Below are 19,096 nucleotides of genomic sequence, written 5' to 3'. Positions count from 1 at the left end.
TTTGACATTTGCAAAATTTAGACAGGGCAATTATGCAATGTCCTCATCGTCATGAACTGAACCAACTCACAAGCATCCAAGACAGTCAGCATTCCCAGCAAAGTGGCCAATAGCAGGAACCTAAGAAAATGACTTCTTTATGACCAAAATGCTGTCAGAGATGCAGCTTCCATAACTAAATTAACTATCATTTAATTCATTAATTAATTAAGGCCACATGGGAAGACAGACTTGAGGTTTCCCAACTGGAGGGCCAACTTTCACCACTTTTATTCACCAAGAACAACTCCAACCAGAATAATCAAAACCAGGGAGGAGACAGACAGGTGAATATCAAACTGTAAAAGTGAGCTCAGGGCCAGCTTTCACAGGAAGCAGAGTTCCAGTGAGGACACCTTTGCACCTGTCTCTGGGGTGACCCTGGGAGCCTCTTACTGTCCAGCCACTTGAGCGAGGCCACGTTGAAGTAGAAAAGGGTGAGGTCGCCACCCTCTGGGGTGTGATGGTCAAGGTGTGTGCAGTGGTAGTGAGGGCCAAAGCCGGCAACACAGTCACCCGGGGTGAGGGCCGAGGCTAGCCCTGCCCAAAAGGCCAGAGCCCGGGGTAACCAGCCAGGGAGAGAACACGGCCCTACAGGAGAGTGGGAGGCCACTCCATGTGCTCAGCACAGCTCTCGGAGGGCAGGCGAGGAGGCTCAGCCCACAGCACACAGCCCTTCTGGAGCACCTTGCTTCTCTGTACTTAAGACTCTGCGTCATGCCGTTGGAATAACACAGAAAACATGTTTTTGTATTTGCTCACCAACAGGAGTCTATTCATTCAGGTAACATCCTTCTGGCAGGCACCAGTTGTTGATTTTGGAAAGTTTAGGAAAACATGAGATTCATGAGCCTCATATGCAGTCACCCAATGGGCTGCCCTGGAGTGGCCCCAGCCCCCACGTGCAGGTGCTCATGGGCACAGGCTGCCATGTTGCTCCTGATGGGGACCATGGAGATGGCGCAGCAGAGGAGAGGAAGACACGAGAGGAGCCGGGCTGGCAGTGCTTCTGGCTTCTGGGTCCAGGAGACTCAACATTCTCCCCAGTCAACATTTGCTGAATGAATGAGTGATGAAGGGGTGGCCAGGAGTGGCCAGGAGCAACTCTATACAAAATGACTTTAAGAAGAAAATAGAAAATCTGAAACAAACCACTTCAGAGCCCTCCTACCCCACCCTACCCCTTGCCCCAAAATCAACCATACAGCAGAAGAAAGCTATAATTCAGCCCTTCAGACTAATTAAATATCTTAACACAGGCACTTGGAGATATATAAAAAGAAACAGCTAGAATCAGAAATTCAAAACATAAGAACAGAAATGGCAATTGAAATGTGGGAGAAGGCTTTAAAATGCGTGATCGGGGAAAGGTGTATGGGGTGTCTCTGCGCCATTCTTGCAACCTTTATGCAAGTTTGAAAATACCTTGAAATAACAGATTTTAGAAGTGCTGAGGATATTCTTGGTGAATGGCGTGGGGTGCTGAGAGGAACATTGCCCTGGCTGCTGGCAAGACAGCACCCCAGCCCAGAGCTGCTGACAGAGGGCAGCCCAGATGGGACCATGACAGGTGGCTGCAGGAGGCCTGACGGGGACGGGGATGGGGACTGAGCCATTGTATTAGTCCGTCTTCACACTGCTAGTAAAGACATACCCAAGCCTGGGTAACTTATAAAGAAAAAGAGGTTTAATGGACTCACAGTTCCACAAGGCTGGGGAAGACTCGCAATCATGGCAGAAGGCAAAAGGTGCCTCTTACACGCAGCAGGCAAGAATGAATGAGAATCAAGCAAAAAGCGTTTCCCCTATGAAACCATCAGATCTCTTATTCGCTACCACAAGAACAGTATCGGGGGAACCGCCCCGATTCAATTATCTCCCTCTAGGTCCTCCCACAACAAGAGAGAATTATGGGAGCTATAATTCAAGATGAGATTTGGGTGTGGACACAGCCAAACCATATCAGTGATGATGTTACTGAGGGTGGCCAGAAAAGCCAATGCCCAGAGCACAGGACACAGCTGCAGGGTTGGGCCACTCTGAGGAGGAGCAGCACAAACAAGAGAAACAGCCCAGACCCTGTCCACCACACGCTTTGGCCGGTGACCTCACCTCAGTTTCCGGACTATGAAAACATCTGCCTCTGAGGAGCATCATAGTCACCTTAACCTAAAGAAATAGCATATGAGCACCCAGTATGTAGCAGGGAGTCGGTGAATCATAAGCACAATTTCTTTTTTATTTTTTGAGATTGAGTTTTGCTCTTGTTGCCCAGGCTAGAATTCAATGGCGCAATCTCGGCTCACTGCAACCTCCGCCTCCCGGGTTCAACCGATTCTCCTGCCTCAGCCTCCCGAGTGGTTGGAATTACAGGCGCCCGTCACCACGCCCAACTAATTTTTCATATTTTTAGTAGAGACGGGGTTTCACTATGTTGGTCAGACTGGTCTTGAACTCCTGACCTCAGGTGATCCACCCGCCTTGGCCTCCCAAAATGCTAGGATTACAGGTGTGAGCCACCGTGCTCAGCCCATAGGCACAATTTCTTTTTTTTTTTTTATTTGAGACGGAGTCTTGCTCTATCGCCAGGCTGGAGTGCTGGAGTGCAGTGGCACGATCTCGGCTCACTGTAACCTCCACCTCTGGGGTTGAAGTGATTCTCCTGCCTCAGCCTCCCGAGTAGCTGGGACTATAGGCACATGTCACCACACCCAGCTAATTTTTGTATTTTAGTAGAGATGGGGTTTCACCATGTTGGCCAGGATGGTCTTGATCTCTTAACCTCATGATCTGCCTGCCTCAGCCTCCCAAAGTGCTGGGATTACAGGCGTGAGCCACTGCGCCCAGCCAGCACAATTTCTTATATGAAATGCCAGATAAATGAGGGGTGCCATGATCAGAGTGGTGGCCATGTGGCCATTCACCTGATGAATACTTCAGGGTCATAGTGGTGATGAAAATGAGAGAGTGAAGGGTGATTTCAGGGTTTGTGTTAACAGGAGAAATGCCACACTGCCTTTGGTTTGGCTAGATCATGCACAGACGTGATGCAGGGATGCCAGGACCCGCCAGGCACGTAAGGAGAAGCGTTGCAGCTGCCGTAACCTCGGTCGGGAGGGGAGTTTAGTGAGCTGTCCCATGGATAGAAGTGGGTCCAGAGTTAGAAGACAGGAGTGAGGCTGCCAAAACCAGGCTCCTTCTTTCTCTCTTTTCTCTCCCAGCTTAGATCACCTCCACCCTGTAATAGTTAGAACTGCTTTAAGAGTTAGAACAGGTTGGGCACAGTGGCTCACGCCTGTGATCCCAGCACTTTGGGAGGCTGAGGTGAGCAGATCACAAGGTCAGGAGTTTGAGACCAGCCTGGCCAATATGGTGAAACCCTGTCTCTACTAAAAATACAAAAATTAGCCGAGTGTGGCGGCAGGTGCCTATAGTCCCAGCTACTCAGGTGGCTGAGGCAGGAGAATTGCTTGAACCCAGGAGGTGGAGGTTGCAGTGAGCTGAGATTGTGCCACTGCACTGTAGCCTGGACCACAGAATGATACTCCATGTCGAAAGAAAGAAAGAGAGAGAGAGAAAGAAAGAAAATGAAAGGAAGGAAGGAAGGAGAGAGAGTGGGAAGGAAGGAAGGAGGAAAGGAAGGAAGGAGAGAGAAAGAGAAAGAAAGAAAGAAAAGAAGAAAGAGAGAGAGAAGGAGAAAGAAGGAAGGAGAGAGAGAGAAAGAAAAAGAAAGAAGGAAGGAAGGAGAGAGAAAGAGAAAGAAAGAAAAGAAGAAAGAGAGAGAGAAGGAGAAAGAAGGAAGGAGAGAGAGAGAAAGAAAAAGAAAGAAGGAAGGAAGGAGAAAGAAAGAGAGATAAAGAAAGAATAAAAGAGAAAGAAAGAATAAAAGAGAACAGCCATGCTGACACCCCATTAACACACCTGAACCACACTGTCTTAGGTGCAGGAAGCAGGTTCTGATCAACGTTTCGCATGAGTCTGCCTGGCATGGCCCAGCCCGTGGTTTACTGCCATGCATCCTTTATTCAACAGACAGGCCCCAAGGCCCCACACATGCCAAGCATCATTTAGGAGCTGGGAACACAGAGACGACCTGAAGAGACAAAATCCGGGTTCCCACAGAGCTGACCATTCTGTTAGTGTCGTGGTTGAAAGGACCGTATCACCCTGTCCTTCATGAATATAGATGCAAAACATCCTTAACAAAATATCAACAAATCAAACCCAACAATACATTTAAAAAATCATGACCAAGTGGGTTTTATCTCAGGAATGCAAAGTTGATTTACCACTAAAAAAAAAAAAAAAAAAATCACTTGCTGGAATTCACCACACTAATGCACGGAATAGAAAACTCATGAGCACCTGCATCTGTGCAGAAAAGCCACGTGACGACATCCAACACTCACTCCTGATTAAAACTGTCAGAAACTGTGACAATACCATGTCAAACATCTCCAACCTGATAAAGTGCATCTCTGAAAAACCTACAGCTGGCATCAAACTCAAAGATGAAGAACTGGATGCTTTTCCCTAAGATCAAGAAGAAGACAAAGGGACTCATCCTCACCAGTTCTATTCAGTATTGATTGCACTAGAAGGCCTAGCCAGCAGAATAAGGAAAGAAAAAGAAATAAAGGCATATATAAGGAAGTAAAAGGCAAGGAAGAAGTAAAACTGTCTTTACATGCAGGCAATATGATTGTCTATGTAGAAAATCCCAAGAAATATGCAAAAAAGCGATTAGAACTAATGAATTTAACAAAGTTGCAAGATACAAAGTCAACAAAAAATCAATTTCATATGTATATACTAATAACAAACAACTAGAATATTGAACTTTTAAAGTAATGACATTTATAGGCCGGGCACAGTGACTCATGTCTGTAATCCCAGCACTTTTGGAGGCCAAGGCGGGCAGACCACTTGAGGTTAGGAGATTGAGACCAGCCTGGCCAACATGGTGAAATCCCGTCTCTACTAAAAATACAAAAATTAGCTGGGCGTGGCCATGGGCACCTATAATCACAGCTACTCAAGAGGCTGAGTCAGGAGAATTGCTTGAACCTGGGAGGTAGAGGTTGCAGTGAGCCGAGATCGCACCACTGCACTCTAGCCTGGGTGACAGAGCGAGACTCCCTCTCAGAAAAAAAAAAAAAGGAAAAAATAAAGTAATAGTATTTATAATTTATAATAGCATCAGAATGGATGAGAAACTTAGAGACAAATTTAACGTAAAAACTATAAAACACTGCTGAGAGAAATGAAAGAAGATCTAAGGAAATGAAGAACTATGCCCTGTTTATGCCTCAGAAGCTGACATATTGTTAGATTTCAGTTCTCCCATGATTGGTCTACAGATTCAATGTATTCCCAATCAAAACTCTGTCAAGCATTTTACAGAAATTGATAAGCTGACTTTCAATTTATAGGAAAATGAAAAATAAAATACTTAAAATGGGCAAAGCAATTTTGAAAAAGAACGAAGTTGGAGGACTTTTTATTTCTGACGGCAAAACTTGCTGTAAAGCTACAGCAGTCAAGGCAATGTGGCATCGGCGTAAGTACAGACAAGATGGATGAAACAGAGTAGACAGTACAGAGAATGGCAGGGAGGCTCCTCAAGAAAACTAAAACTAGAGCTACCATGTGATGCAGCAATCCCACTGCTGAGGCTACACCCTTTGCAAAGAAAGAAAATCAGTAAATCAAAGAGATATGTGCACTCACGTGTGTGTCGAAGCTCTGTCCACAGTAGCCAAAATTTGGAAGCAACCTGAGTGTCCATTGACAGATGAATTGAGAAAATCTGCAGCTTGTCTGGGTCTTTCTTGTAGATATGGTGGGAACTTTGCTCTTTCTAGCTTTCTGTATCCTAAGTGGAAGACGGAACATCTATTTATTTTTTAAAATTAGAAGCAGGCCGGGCACGGTGGCTCACGCCCATAATCCCACCACTTTGGGAGGCCAAAGCAAGCAGGTCACCTGAGTTCAGGTGTTCGAGACCAGCCTGGCCAACTAAAAAGACAAAAATTAGCTGGGCATGGTGGTGAGTGCCTGTATTCCCAGTTCCTCGGGAGGCTGAGGCAGGAGAATCACTTGAACCTGGGAGGTTGCAGTGAGCTGAGATGGTGCCACTGCACTCCAGCCTGGGCAACAAGGCTGAAATTCTGTCTCAAAAAAAAAAAAAAAAGAAAGAAAATTAATTTTTGTGTGTTTTTAAGCCACAGGAAACTCACACACCGGGCGGATGGAGAGAGGGCCGCTGTTGCTTGGCTGCCTGTGTTAACCTGCTTCTGTGTGTGGCTGTGGCTGGACCCAAGCTGGAGGGAAAGCTGGAGTCGGTGACGACTTGGACAGTGTGACCAGCTCAGTGCTACAATACACAGCACCAACATGTATGGGTCACTTCCTCCTCGTCTGCCCTGGATCTGCACTTACATGCACTTGTGCAAGGGTTGTGCATTTGAGGTTCGGGCTCTGTTCCCCGGGAAGAGAACTAAGCAATTGACTGTTTCCTGCCAAGAAATACGTCCCCACCAGGGACATGGTTTGAGTTCTTGCTTGCTTATATCCCAACGCAGAGCTGAAATCCGTGGGCAGGCCCGTGGTACACACTCTGATTTCTTTTCTGCTGGGCTCCGCAGTCTCTGGATCCCCTGCACACTGGCATTTGAGGAAGGTTCCCCCTCAAGTCTCTATGGCATCCCTCAGGCCCTGAACAGGGGGCTGACTTGTCTGTACCTTGAGTGAGACCGATGGGCTCAGGCTGTGACATGCGATGTCTGCTGTCACCGACAGTGCCCGGCACGAGGTGAGGACTTAGTGGTCTCCATCCCTTTTCCTGTGACCAAAAGGGTGCACCAGATGCTATGGAGCAGACACACACAAGTCACCTTTGAACAAGGCAGCGTGCAAAGTTTAGGGACCAGTAGCACAAGCATGGGGCGGAGGTGATGCTCTAAGACATCATTGGCATGAACACGCAAGTTCCTGACAGGGCGAGCGATTCAGTTCAGCCTGAGTTAATAGCATTGCGTCACACAAGCACCTGAACAAAGCTGATGCGTCAGGGGGCTCCTTGGTGAAGGAAGCTGGGGCCCCGGTTTCAGGGGGATTCCTCCTCCAGAAGCCCTCCAGATGTCTCTCTTTGCCATCCAGCCCCGGCTTAGGATGGAGGACTCTAGGCGGGGCTCCCAAGGCCCCAGTGATTCCCTCAGGTGGCCGTCATCCTCAGGCACACTTGTCTGCCTGCGGGCTGAGCAGAGCCCCTCAAACTCTCCCACAGGTGGTCCTTTATCTCTGTACCCACGGGGCGGGTGCGCACTAGAGCAGTGTTACATCAACAAATGAGAAGGTGCTTGGAAGAATTAGCAGCTGCCCACCTGGCTGGGAGAGGGGAAGGCGGGTCCCAGGGCTAGGAAGGAGCAGGGCTAAGGCAGCAGCATCCCAGATCCCTACAGTCCCATGGCTGGGGCAGGGCTGCCAGGGGAGGCTGCAGGAAATGGAATGGGGAGACCAGAAGGGAGTTCAGCCTGGAGGTGCAGTCTCCCCCTCCTAAGGAGTTTGGGGCCACCCCATTGTCGGGAAAGCATCTGAGAGGTTTCCAGGAGGTGGCTGGTGGGACACAATCACATTATTGGATTTGAGTCCTGAAAAGACCACTCAACACAACGGGAAAACTGGCCGGAGGGAAACAACTGTGGTCACAGGACAGGAGAGCAGAGCCTCTCTGGGGCGTTTGTGGCTGTCTGTGGTTTCTAAGGGACCAGGAACAAGTCTACCTAAGGGGCACCTCTCATTCATGGCCGCCAGTTCCAATACTGCGGCCGTCAGACACGTTAAATCACCTACCGCGTGGACCAGGAAACAGGAGATCCACCCTCAGCTTCCATTGCTCCAGTAATTATTTGTTAGCTCAGAAGTCTGAGACATTTGGAACAGGTTCAAGGATGATGTCAACTTAGCTGAATTTGTGGTGGAGAAATCTGGACACTGGAAACAGCGTGGGTTTGGGGATCCGGCTGACCTGAACCTCAATTCTGGCTTCCCTGTTTCTGCAAGTCCCTGGATACATATACTTCTAAATGTCTCTGAGCCTGTTTTCTTGTCTCTATCATTCATGCATTCATTCATCACATTATCATTTATTCAACAAATATGTGCTGAGCACTTACTATCTACCAGGCACTGTTCCAAGTACAGGAAATACAGGTGTGAAAAAAAAGCTCCCACCCTCACTGATTTTACGTCTGGGACAGGGAGACAGATGAGTAAGCTGTGATGTGCCACTGGGGAGGGTAAGGGCTGGGGAGAGCTGCACGCGGCCGTGATCACGGTCGCAGTGAGCCCTAGTGGCAGTGCTTTCGCCTCGGGGCTGCTGTGAGAACTGAGTTAGGGAACGGGTGTTAGGGCTGGGCATGGTGGCTCATGCCTGTAATCCCAGCACTTTGGGAGGCTGAGGTGGGCAGATCACCTGAGGTTGGGAGTTCAAGACCAGCCTGACCAACATGGAGAAAGCCCGTCTCTACTAAAAATAAAAAATTGGCCTGGCATGGTGGCGCATGCCTGTTATCCCAGCTACTCAGAAGGCTGAGGCAGACGAATCACTTGAACCCCGGAGGCGGAGGTTGCAGTGAGCTGAGATTGTGCCATTGCACTCCAGCCTGGGCAACAAGAGTGAAACTCTGTCTCAAAGAAAGAAAAAAAAAAGAGAGCACAGGTGTTAGAAGAGGGCCGGCCCATTCCGGCGCCCGGCGTATCATCCTGCACCAGCCTGGCGGAAAGGCTTGATTCCTTTCAAGCATCAGCAGCCGCCGAAGCTAAGTCTTGGCCAGACCTCACAAGGAGATTTAAAAGGAAAACCGAAAAAAAGCGTCATTCTGAATAATGACTGCTCAGAGTAGTCCCTGGTGTGGTGCTGATAACCTATCAGGTCACATGTGGCAGTTTACTTTAAAGGCAAAGGGGCTTCCAAATGAACCTGCTGGGGATGGGGGGAAGCTCTGTCGGTTCCTGGAGACATCCTGTCCCTCAGCAGAGAATCTTATCATGACTTCCTCAGGTTGTTGACATCCTGATTAGTGCGCGGCCCCCAGACATCAAGAAGGATAATAACAGATTCTGAATCAGGACATTTCACTGACTGTGTTGCTCGCAGACATTTTAGCCTGTATGTTGTCATCTGTAGCCAGTGGCTGTAACCTCTGTATTGCACATTCCAATGAAAAGGACAACCGCAGGGTAAGGAGTCCTCCTCTACACTCTCCTCTAAAAGCTTCCGGCTTGGAGCAGGCCCCAGAAAACCCCCACCTTTGCTGGCATGTCTGCCCAGCTTCATCTTCACTTCCAGTTCCCAATAAACCAGATCGCAGTATTTCTGCCTCAGCTACTCTCTGCGTTTGGGGTAACCCTGCTCTGCCGGAGCAGTTAAAAAGAAAGAACATTGGGGGGAAAAAAGGAAAGAAATGTAGTTCTGCCTCAACAGTCTTGATTTTGGTGACCAGGAGGCTGTGGTGGGATAGCTGGCAGCGTGTTTGGGGTGGTGTCACAGGTCACCATGGAGGGGAGGTTGAGGTTGATCCTCTGGGTGTGGCACTGGCCACTGGTCCAGGAGTGAGGGTGGAGAGATGGGCTGATGACTTGATCAGCGCCAGCAGCTCACCATTGCACTCAGGCCGGAGCTGCCAGACAGCCCTAAAGGACTGGTTGCTGGTTGAGCACCCACCCCAGAGTGTGCATGTGGCCCCAGGGCAGCCCAGTCCCCGGGCCAGGTTACCTAAGGGCCTATGTCTGCTGCCTGAATCCTGGACCCTAAAGGCTAGGTGGTGAGCCCAGGCCATGGTGCCCAGCTGTATTAGTTCTTTTTTTTTTTTAGATAAAGTCTTGCTCTGTCACCAGGCTGGAGTGCAGTGGTGCAATCTCAGCTCACTGCAACCTCCGCCTCCTGAGCTCAAGGGATTCTCCTGCCTCGGCCTCCCGAATAGCTGGGATAACAGATGCATGCCACCACGCCCAGCTTATTTTTGTATTTTTAGTAGAGATGGGGTTTCACCATGCTGGCTGGGATGGTCTCGATCTCCTGACCTCATGATCCTCCTGCCTCAGCCTCCCAAAATGCTGGGATTACAGGCGTGAGTCACCGCGCCTAGCCTGTGTTAGTTTTTTTTCACTCTGCTGATAAAGAGATACCTGAGACTGGGCATTTACAACAGAAAGAGGAGGTTTAATTGGACTCCCAGTTCCACGTGGCTGGAGAGGCCTCACAATCACAGTGGAAAGCAAGGAGGAGCAAGTCACATCTTACATGGATGGCAGCAGGCAAAAAGAGGGAACGTGTGCAAAGAAACTCCCGTTTCCTAAAACCATCAGATCTTGTGAGACCCATTCACTATCATGAGAACAGCACAAGAAAGATCAGCCCCATAATTTAATAATTTCCCACCAGGCCCTTCCCACAACACGTGGGAATTATGGGAGCTACAAGGAGTGTTTGGATGTGGACACAGAGCCAATGCATTTCACCAGCCAAGGAGCGGGTGTCCCTGAAAACACACAGCCCAGAGAGGACCTGAGAGCCTGCTGAGGAAAAGTCCATGGCACACACACTCTGGCAAAAAGCCAGAAAATCAGCATAAAAGCAGCCTAGAGAGGGAAGGGCGTGGTAGCTCACACCTGTAATCCCAGCACTTTGGGACGCTGAGGCAGGTGGATCACCTGAGGTCAGGAGTTCAAGACCAGCCTGGCCAACATGGTGAAACCCTGTCTCTACTAAAAAATACAAAAATTAGGCAGGCATGGTGGCATGCACCTATAGTCCCAGCTACTCAGGAGGCTGAGGCAGGAGAATCACTTGAACCCAGGAAGCAGAAGTTGCAGTGAGCCAGAGATCGTGCCACTGCACTCCACCCTGGCGACAGGGTGAGACTCCGTCTCAAAACAAAAAAAAAGCAGCCTAGAGTTGGGGGTATCCCAGATCTCTGGAGCTGTTCCGCTGCTGTCCAGCAACGCCCTGCATGTGAGTCCTCGTCAACTCTGTTACTCACCAGAATGGACTTGGCCCCGACCTCCTTCAGTCTCTCGGCACCTTCCAGCTTGAGAAGGACAGGACGTTCCAGTCTCAAGTGTTTCTCGCGGTAGCCCTTGCTTGAGCTGAGAGGGCTCCTTCACCTCCTGCCTGTTGGGTGCTTCTCCTGGTGAAGTGGAGTTAGATTGCGTGCAGGGCTTTTTCCATGTCGATGGATAGGATCACCTGCTTTCCTCGTCATTCTGCTGACGGTGTAGATCACATTGGTAGATGTTTGTGGGTTTGTGGCAGCCCAGGCTCATTAACACAGGCCTCCATAACAACTATTTCAGCACTGGCCGAGTGGTGAAGTGAAACATGGAAAGCTGAGGCAGCCAGTGCCCTTAGAGAAAGGCAGGGATGTGACAAAAGCCCACCGAGAGTGTGGCCCAGGCATGACAACACGATGAAAGAATTCTGGACATGACCCATTTAAGATTAAGCAAATTTTGTTGAGACCATGAACCACAAGCCCCTCCCCAGGCGGACCATTGGGAAGCCCACCACATCTGGCCTGTAGGTGGTCACTCGTCTTTCTGCAGAGTTCCCAACGTGACCAGCCAGCTCCTCAGCCACCCGTCTAATATCATCCTCATCTTGGTACGTCCAGAACAGAAGCTGGATTTCCAGCCCACACCTGATTCCCTCCTTTTCTACCTCCAAGTTCTGCTGCCCCTCCCTCAGGCACAATGTGAATTTTAAACTGTCCCCTACCTCTCTCACGGTTGTCCTGGTGCAGCCTCCATCACCCCCAACTGAGTCATGTCATAGCCTCGCGCTGGCATTCCCCTCCCCCACGCAGCCAGAGTCCCTCCCGGGGCCCCACACTCCACACCGCCTCAGAAGTCCCTACCACGGCCCTGGCCCCACTCCATGTGGCCTCTGCTGACCTCTCCTCTGTGACCCCTGCCACCCCAGGCCCCAGCCAGTCCATCCCAGCCATTCCTTCAGGTCCTTCCACCCCACCGCTAGCTACCATACTGTGGGAAGTAAAAAACAGTTCCTCTTCACAGTTTCCTTTCTTGCTTAAGAAAAATTCATAAGTGTTAGAAATAATTGCTTTAAAGATTTTCAAAAGCCTTCTTGCCTTTCTGCGAGAAGCCCTGTCCTGTGTAGCTGTTAGGCATCTTACAGTCACGTAGTACATTCTGTGTCCTTGTACTTCAGCCAAGATACCTGTGCTGGACGTGCTCACAGGCTGTCCCAGCTCGCAGCCTACGCCTCTTCCTTATTTGGATTTCTTTCTTTCTTTTTTCTCTCCATTGCTTTTACCTGTTTAGAAAAGTTTTAAACTGTTAAGCCAATCAGGTTCTAGTTTAGATTGTGAGGTCTGGCTCCAGCCACCGGGGAGCAGACACAGCAGTAAGGACAACATGAAATGTGTAAGAAATAAATACGTCTGCTTTCCTTTGTTCGTTTGTACCCTCGTAGCAAGATTGCTAGAGGGAGTCCCCTCTCTGCAGGAAGTAAAAAGCATTGCTTTGCTGAGAGCTCGTTTGTCCCAGTACTCATCTTTCTTTGCAACACCGAAAAGAAAAATTTTATACATGACACCTACCCTAAGCAGTGCCTGATCCTTGCCTGGTGGCCTCCTCAGCTCAGCCACCTCTTCTCAGTGGGGCTTTTCCTCGTCGGCCCGTCCAAGTTACCTGCTCCGCTGGCTCTCTGTAACCGCCTTGTTTGCTCCTGGGGTTAGACCCCGCTCCCTGGGATCACCTCACTCGTTTCTCATCTGTCTCCTCTGCCCAGACTGTAGCTGCTACCTGGGGGGGCCTCATCGCTCCCACTCTCCCCTTGTGGTGGCTGCAGCCTTTCTACCAACCTTGCAACCGTTCTCCACCTCTGCCTGCCAGCGTCACCCACGTGGCCCCCACTGTCTGTGGGATGTGTGCCCAGCCCCATTGAGGCACCAAATGGACCTAAGCTGAGGACTGGCCGAGAGGTGGAGATGCTTCCTCCTTGATGAAGGGAGACAGGTGGGGGGTCCCTGGCTGCTCCTCGCTCCCTGCTCCTCCCTCTGAGTGCCACTGTGTGAGGATGTGGTGTCCCCTCCTTACAACCGGGACGAGAACAGGTCAGGGTGAGTGTTGTGGGGAGAGGGGAGGAGGAGGAGAGGTCCCTGGTTACAACCCAGGGCAGCAAAACAACCTGGACTGCTGCCCCACGCACATTGACAGGCACGAAGCCTAGCACTGGGGGCATGGGACCTGCTCCATCAGGTTAGAACGAGGGAACAAACCCCCCGTGGCTCCTGCTCCCAACACATCCATGGAGACAGGCACGTCCCTACAAGCTGTCCAGAGCCGAGTGGACTCTCTGTTCAGGAGCACGAGGAGACCATTCGGTCTGGGGGAAAAGCAGGGCAAATCCAGAGTGACAAAAGGCTTCGAAGAACGAGAAGGTTGTGCACAAACAGACTGGCAGAGATGGCAAAAGGAAGTCTCGTGAGCAAAGCTATTAGCTATTAAGCCGTGGCTGCAGACACAGGGCAGGGAGGGCGCAGTTAAGGAGGGACACACCCAGAGAGAGAGGAGGCAGAACAGAGCTTGGCGGGGCAGGCCCTGAGCATGAGGCAGGTTCAGGTTCCCTTCTGCAAGCAAGGGACATGTTCTATTGGCTTGTTTGGCTAAGTGGAGGAACGACATGATCAGCGGACGGATCCAAACTCCACAGCCGCATGGATCTGGAGTAGAAGGTGGCAAGCTTGGCTTCAAGGGCTGCAGACCAGTGGGGAAGCTGCCCCAGCGCCAGGCCTGTGATGAAGGTCTGCATCGGGGTGGTGACAGTGGCTGTGAAGAGCCGAGGGGCTCCAGAGGTCCACAGGCAGGGCTTGGGGATGCTTGGGTGGAGGGAGTGAGGGGGGACACATAAGAAACGGCTCCACGTGTGAACGGGCTATCCGAGGGTGGCAGCAGAGCCCCCAGGACAAGGGGCACTCTTGGGGCTTTCGGCCATGGACAGGCTGAGCTTGGAAAGCCCAGCAGCCACCCTGGTGGAAGCGTCCTGTAAGTAGTCACAGATGCAGAGGGAAGCACAGAAGCTGAAATTACACAGGCACATACAGGGGCCCCCAGCAGGGAGCGGCAGACGCAGTCGCGGGACTGATTACCTGTCAAGGAAGAGGGCTTGGGAACACTGGGGACTAGAATCCTGGGGGATGTCCCGCAGCTAGTGGGTGGGCAGAGAGGAGAGGCCAGGGAAAGAACACACAGGGAGCCGGCAGAGAGGTAGGAGAACCAGGTAGCCTAATCCAACAGAGCCGAGAGAAGAGGAGGGGGGACCCTGGCTCAGGAATGAACAAAAGTGAGAATGTTTTATAATCCTTTGGGTATATAGTCAGTAATGGGAGTGCTGGGTCAAATGGTATTTCTACGTATGTTCACTGCGGCACTGTTTACAATAGCAAAGACTTGGAACCAACCCAAATGCCCATCAATGATAGATTGGATAAAGAAAATGTGGCACATATATATACCATGGGCTACTATGCAGCCACAAAAAAGGATGTGTTCATGCCCTTTGCAGGGACATGAAGCTGGAAACCATCATTCTCAGCAAACTGACACAGAACAGAAAACCGAACACTGCATGTTCTCACTCACAAGTAGGTGAACAATGAGAACACAGGGAGGGGAACATCACACACCAGGGCCTGTTGGCGGGGGGGAGTGGGGGAGCTAGGGGAGGGATAGCAGGGGGTGGGGGGATTGGGGAGGGTTAGCATTAGGAGAAATACCTAATGTAGATGATGGGGGTGGGGGATGGATACAGCATACCACCATGGCATGTGTATACCTATGTAACAATCCTGCACGGCCTGCACAGGTACCCCAGAATTTAAAGTATAATAACAATAAAGAAAGTGAGGACGTAGATGCAGCACGGGACTGTCCGAGTCCCACAGCCACACAAACACCTGCGTATGGATGAAGGCAGCAGCAGCTTGACTCCTAACAGCCAAGAGGTGCAAACAACCCACATGCCCATCGAAGAATGAGTAACAATGTGGTCTCCATACAGTGGAACGTCATTTGGCTGTAAAAGGGAATGAGGCTCTGATGTGGGCTACATGGATGAGTCCTGTGAACATACCGCGAAGTGAAAGAAGCCACACACAAGGCCTGAGTCGTGTATGATTCCATGTATGTGAAATGCCCAGAGAGGCAAATGCATGGACAGCAACATTAGGACTGCCTAGGGCCAGGCAGAGGAGTGGCTGCTGATCGGCACGATAGGGTGTGCTTTGGGGTGATGGACTGCTCTAAAATGGATTTCACTGCTGGTTTAATAACTTGGCGAATATATTACTATTGCAGGACTTTTCCTTAGTTCAGCTAAAGATGGGTTCTTGTCCACCCCACGGCCACAAAAATTTAGGCTGGAAGACGGTTTAAAGGGTGAGTAAAGCAGGGTTTTATTGGGTGAAAAGGGAAAGAGAAGGGGAAACAGAGATCCCCACAAGGCCACAGTCCCTGCTAGCACCTTCCCACCTACCCCTGGAATCCCAGGTTCCACACGGGAAGAGGAGGGGCCGGGCTCCTCCATGCTGTAAACATCGTGAACTTCCCAAGGCTCCACTTCAATGGGCAGACTGGTTGGAGTTTCTCCAGGGACCCCTTCCCACCCGTCTCATTACCGTATTACTATATTATTATTATTTAGTATAATATTAATACTAAAACCCACTGAATTGTACATGGTAATCGTGTGAATTGTTTATCTCCATAAAGCTGTTATGAAAAAAAAAAAGCTTAGCAATGAAAGGGAGAAAACAAGACAGGAGTTTGTTTAAGGCTGTGGCTCCCAAACATTTGTTAAACCATGCCAGACCCCAGCACGAGATTCAGCTGGTGGGGCTGGGGCCTGATGATGTTATTTCTAACTTATTCCCAGGTGCTGCTGACAACGCGGATCTGGGAGCCACACTTTAGAACCAGCAGAACCACTAGAAGTGAACGTATTTGTTTCCGTTGTTTTAAAACAGATATAGGCTGCACCTGGTGGCTCACACCTGTAATCCTGGCACTTTGGGAGGCCCAAGCGGGTGATCACATGAGGCCAGAAGTTTGAGACAGGCCTGGCCAAAATGGCAAAACCCGTCTCTACTAAAAATACAAAAAATTAGCCAGGCACGCTGGCTTGCATCTGTAATCCCAGCTACTTGAATAGCTGAGGCATGAGAATTGTTTGAACCGGGGAGGTAAAGGCTGCAGCAAGCTGAGATTGCACCCCTGCACTCCAGCCTGGGTAAAAGAGCAAGACCCTGTCTCAAAAAGCAAAACAAAACAAAAATGAGTTATAATTCACTTAGCATAGACGCTCTCCTTTTTCAAGTGCATAATTCACTGGTTTTCAGCACATTCACATGTTGTGAAACCAACACCACCACAGAACTCCAGAATGTCTTCATTACCCCAAAAAGAAACCCCGCACCTAACAGCAGTCACTCGTCAACCCTCTTCCTCCATTAGCCCCATCCCCTGGCAATTATGACTCTACTTTCCTTCTCCATAGATTTGCCTTCTGTAGACATTTCACATAAAGAGAACCGTACACAGTGTGAACTTCATGTAGGTTTCCTTCACTGAGCACCATGTGTTCCAGATGGCCATTCTGCGGCATGCGTCAGCACTCCATCCCTGGCCGAATAACATTGGATTATGTGAGCCTACCACATTGCCTCCATCCCCATGCATCTGGGTTGCTTCATCCCCATGCATCTGGGTTGCTTCCGCTTTGGGGCTATTATGAATCATGCTGCTATTAATGGAAGCATTTGTGTACAAGTCTTTGTGGTCACATCTTTTCGATTCTCTTGTGTCTACACCTAGGAGCAGAGCTGCTGGATCATAGGGGGATTGTTTCTGATGAACTGCCAAACTGTTTCCCACGGCAACTGCACCATTTTACACGCCCACCAACTGGACGGTTCCAATTGCTTTGTGTCCTCCGTGACACTCGTCAGCATCTGTCGTTTTTATGATAGCCATCCTAGTGTGTGCTGCTGTAACAGACCACCAGAGGCTGGGCACTTTATAAAGAACAGAAATTAACTGGCTCAAAGTTCTGGAGGCCGACAAGTCCAGTATTGAGGTACTGGCATCTTAATGAGGGCCTTCTTGCTGTATCGTAACATGGCAGAGGACATCACATGGCAGGAGAGCAGGACGGAGGAGAGTGTGAGCGCGCACAAGAAGGGGTGAGCTCACTCCCACAAAAACAAACCCACTCCTGCAACACAGCATTTGTCTATGAGGGCTCTGCCCTCATGACCTAAACACCTCTTAAAGGTCCTACCTTTTAATACTGTTACAATGGCAGTTACATTTCAACGTGAGTTTTGGAGGGAACAAACATTCATACCATAGCATTCTGCCACTGGTACCCCCAGACTCATCATTCTCAGTACAAAATGCATTCATTCCATCCCAACTCCCCCAAAAGTCTTAACTTGCTCCAGCATCAATTCCAAAGTCTGCAAGTCCAGGGTCTCCTCTAAATCAGATGAGTGAGACTCAAGGCACAATTCATCCTGAGGCAAATCCCCCTCCAGCTGAGAGCCTCTGAAATTTAACAAGTTACGTGCTTATGAAATACAGTGGCAGGGCAGGCATAAGATAGACATTCCCATTCCAAAAAGGAAAAGAGGGCAAGAAGAAAAGAATAACCAGTCCCAAGAAAGTCTGAAACCCAACAGGGCAGACAACACTAAATCCTGACTCCAGAATATTCTCTGACTCATCTTAATGTGATCCCCCAAAGCCAGGAGCAGCCCCACCCCCCGTGCTGGGCTCAGCCCACCCCAGCTCTCACAGGACGGCATCTAGTGCCTGCAGCTCTCCTGGGCTGGGGCTGCAAGCCCATGGCTCAGCTAGGCATTATAAAGTCATGTTACCAGCAAATAAACGTAATCTTCCTTCTTCCTTTCCTATCTGGATGCCTTTCATTTCTTGTCTAACTGCCCTGACTAGAACCCCCAGTACAATGCTGAATAGAAGTGGTAACCGTGTAAGGTCTTTCAGGCTGATCGCACTATGGACTATGCCATGATAACCCCTGTAACCTGCACGTACAATCCAGACAAGTTCCTGGAACTAGAGAGTCTGAAGTAACTGGAAAACCACAAAAGGAGAAGAAATAATCAATCCCTGCAGCGCCTAATTAACTTTGAGACGAGGCAGACTGGACTCTGTAACTGACTTTGGTCAACCTCGTGACTCTAGACCCTACAATCCCCTCACAGCTTGCAAAAACCACCCTGAACTGTAACTTCTGTAACTTTGCACTGCCTCCCCCAAACCTACAAAACCAGCTCCTATCCCACTACCCTCTGCTGACTCTTTTCGGACTCAGCCCGCCCACGCTGGGGTGAATAAACAGCCATGTTGCTCACACAAAGCCTGTTTGTGGTGGGGGGGGGGGGGGGGGCTCTTCATTCAGAGCACATGTTTTAACAGAGTGGAGATATCTTATTCCTGAGCTTAGGGAGTTGCTTTTCAAATGAGATGGGCATTTCTGTGGTTTGAGGGAAATAAATTAATGGGGAAAGAAACTTGGGAATATGTACAAGACAGAGGATGACTGACAGAGATGGATCTAGGGAGACAGGAAAAAAGGAGGCCACTTCTTCCGGAGATGGGAGGGAACAAAAACAATTCGGGTGCGACTGACTTGAGAAGGCAGGAATGCTGCTCTTCACACCTGACAGTCCTCTTCTCAGTAAAGCGGGGCGGTCACCTGGGGAATGGTCAGGGCAGACTGGGGGCTTGAAGCAAGGAGGAAAGATCAGACATGACTGTTGCCGTGTGGTAGAATGCGGGCCAGCCTGGTGCTCTGCTGTCTCTCTGCTGGGTGCCGCCTCACCAGGTGCCTTCCCCTGCTTCTGGGTTCGAGCCCACCGAGACTTTTCCCCGTCTGTTCTCTGGCATTATGATGTCATCTCTGGAAACTGAAATCATGCTAAAAATGTATTATATTGACTAAAGGCATATT

This window comes from Sapajus apella, unplaced genomic scaffold (assembly GCF_009761245.1).
Source record: "Sapajus apella isolate SASKATOON/1434 unplaced genomic scaffold, GSC_monkey_1.0 scaffold48, whole genome shotgun sequence".
Classification (NCBI taxonomy): Eukaryota; Metazoa; Chordata; class Mammalia; order Primates; family Cebidae; genus Sapajus; species Sapajus apella.
Note: the sequence above shows the minus strand (reverse complement) of the source record.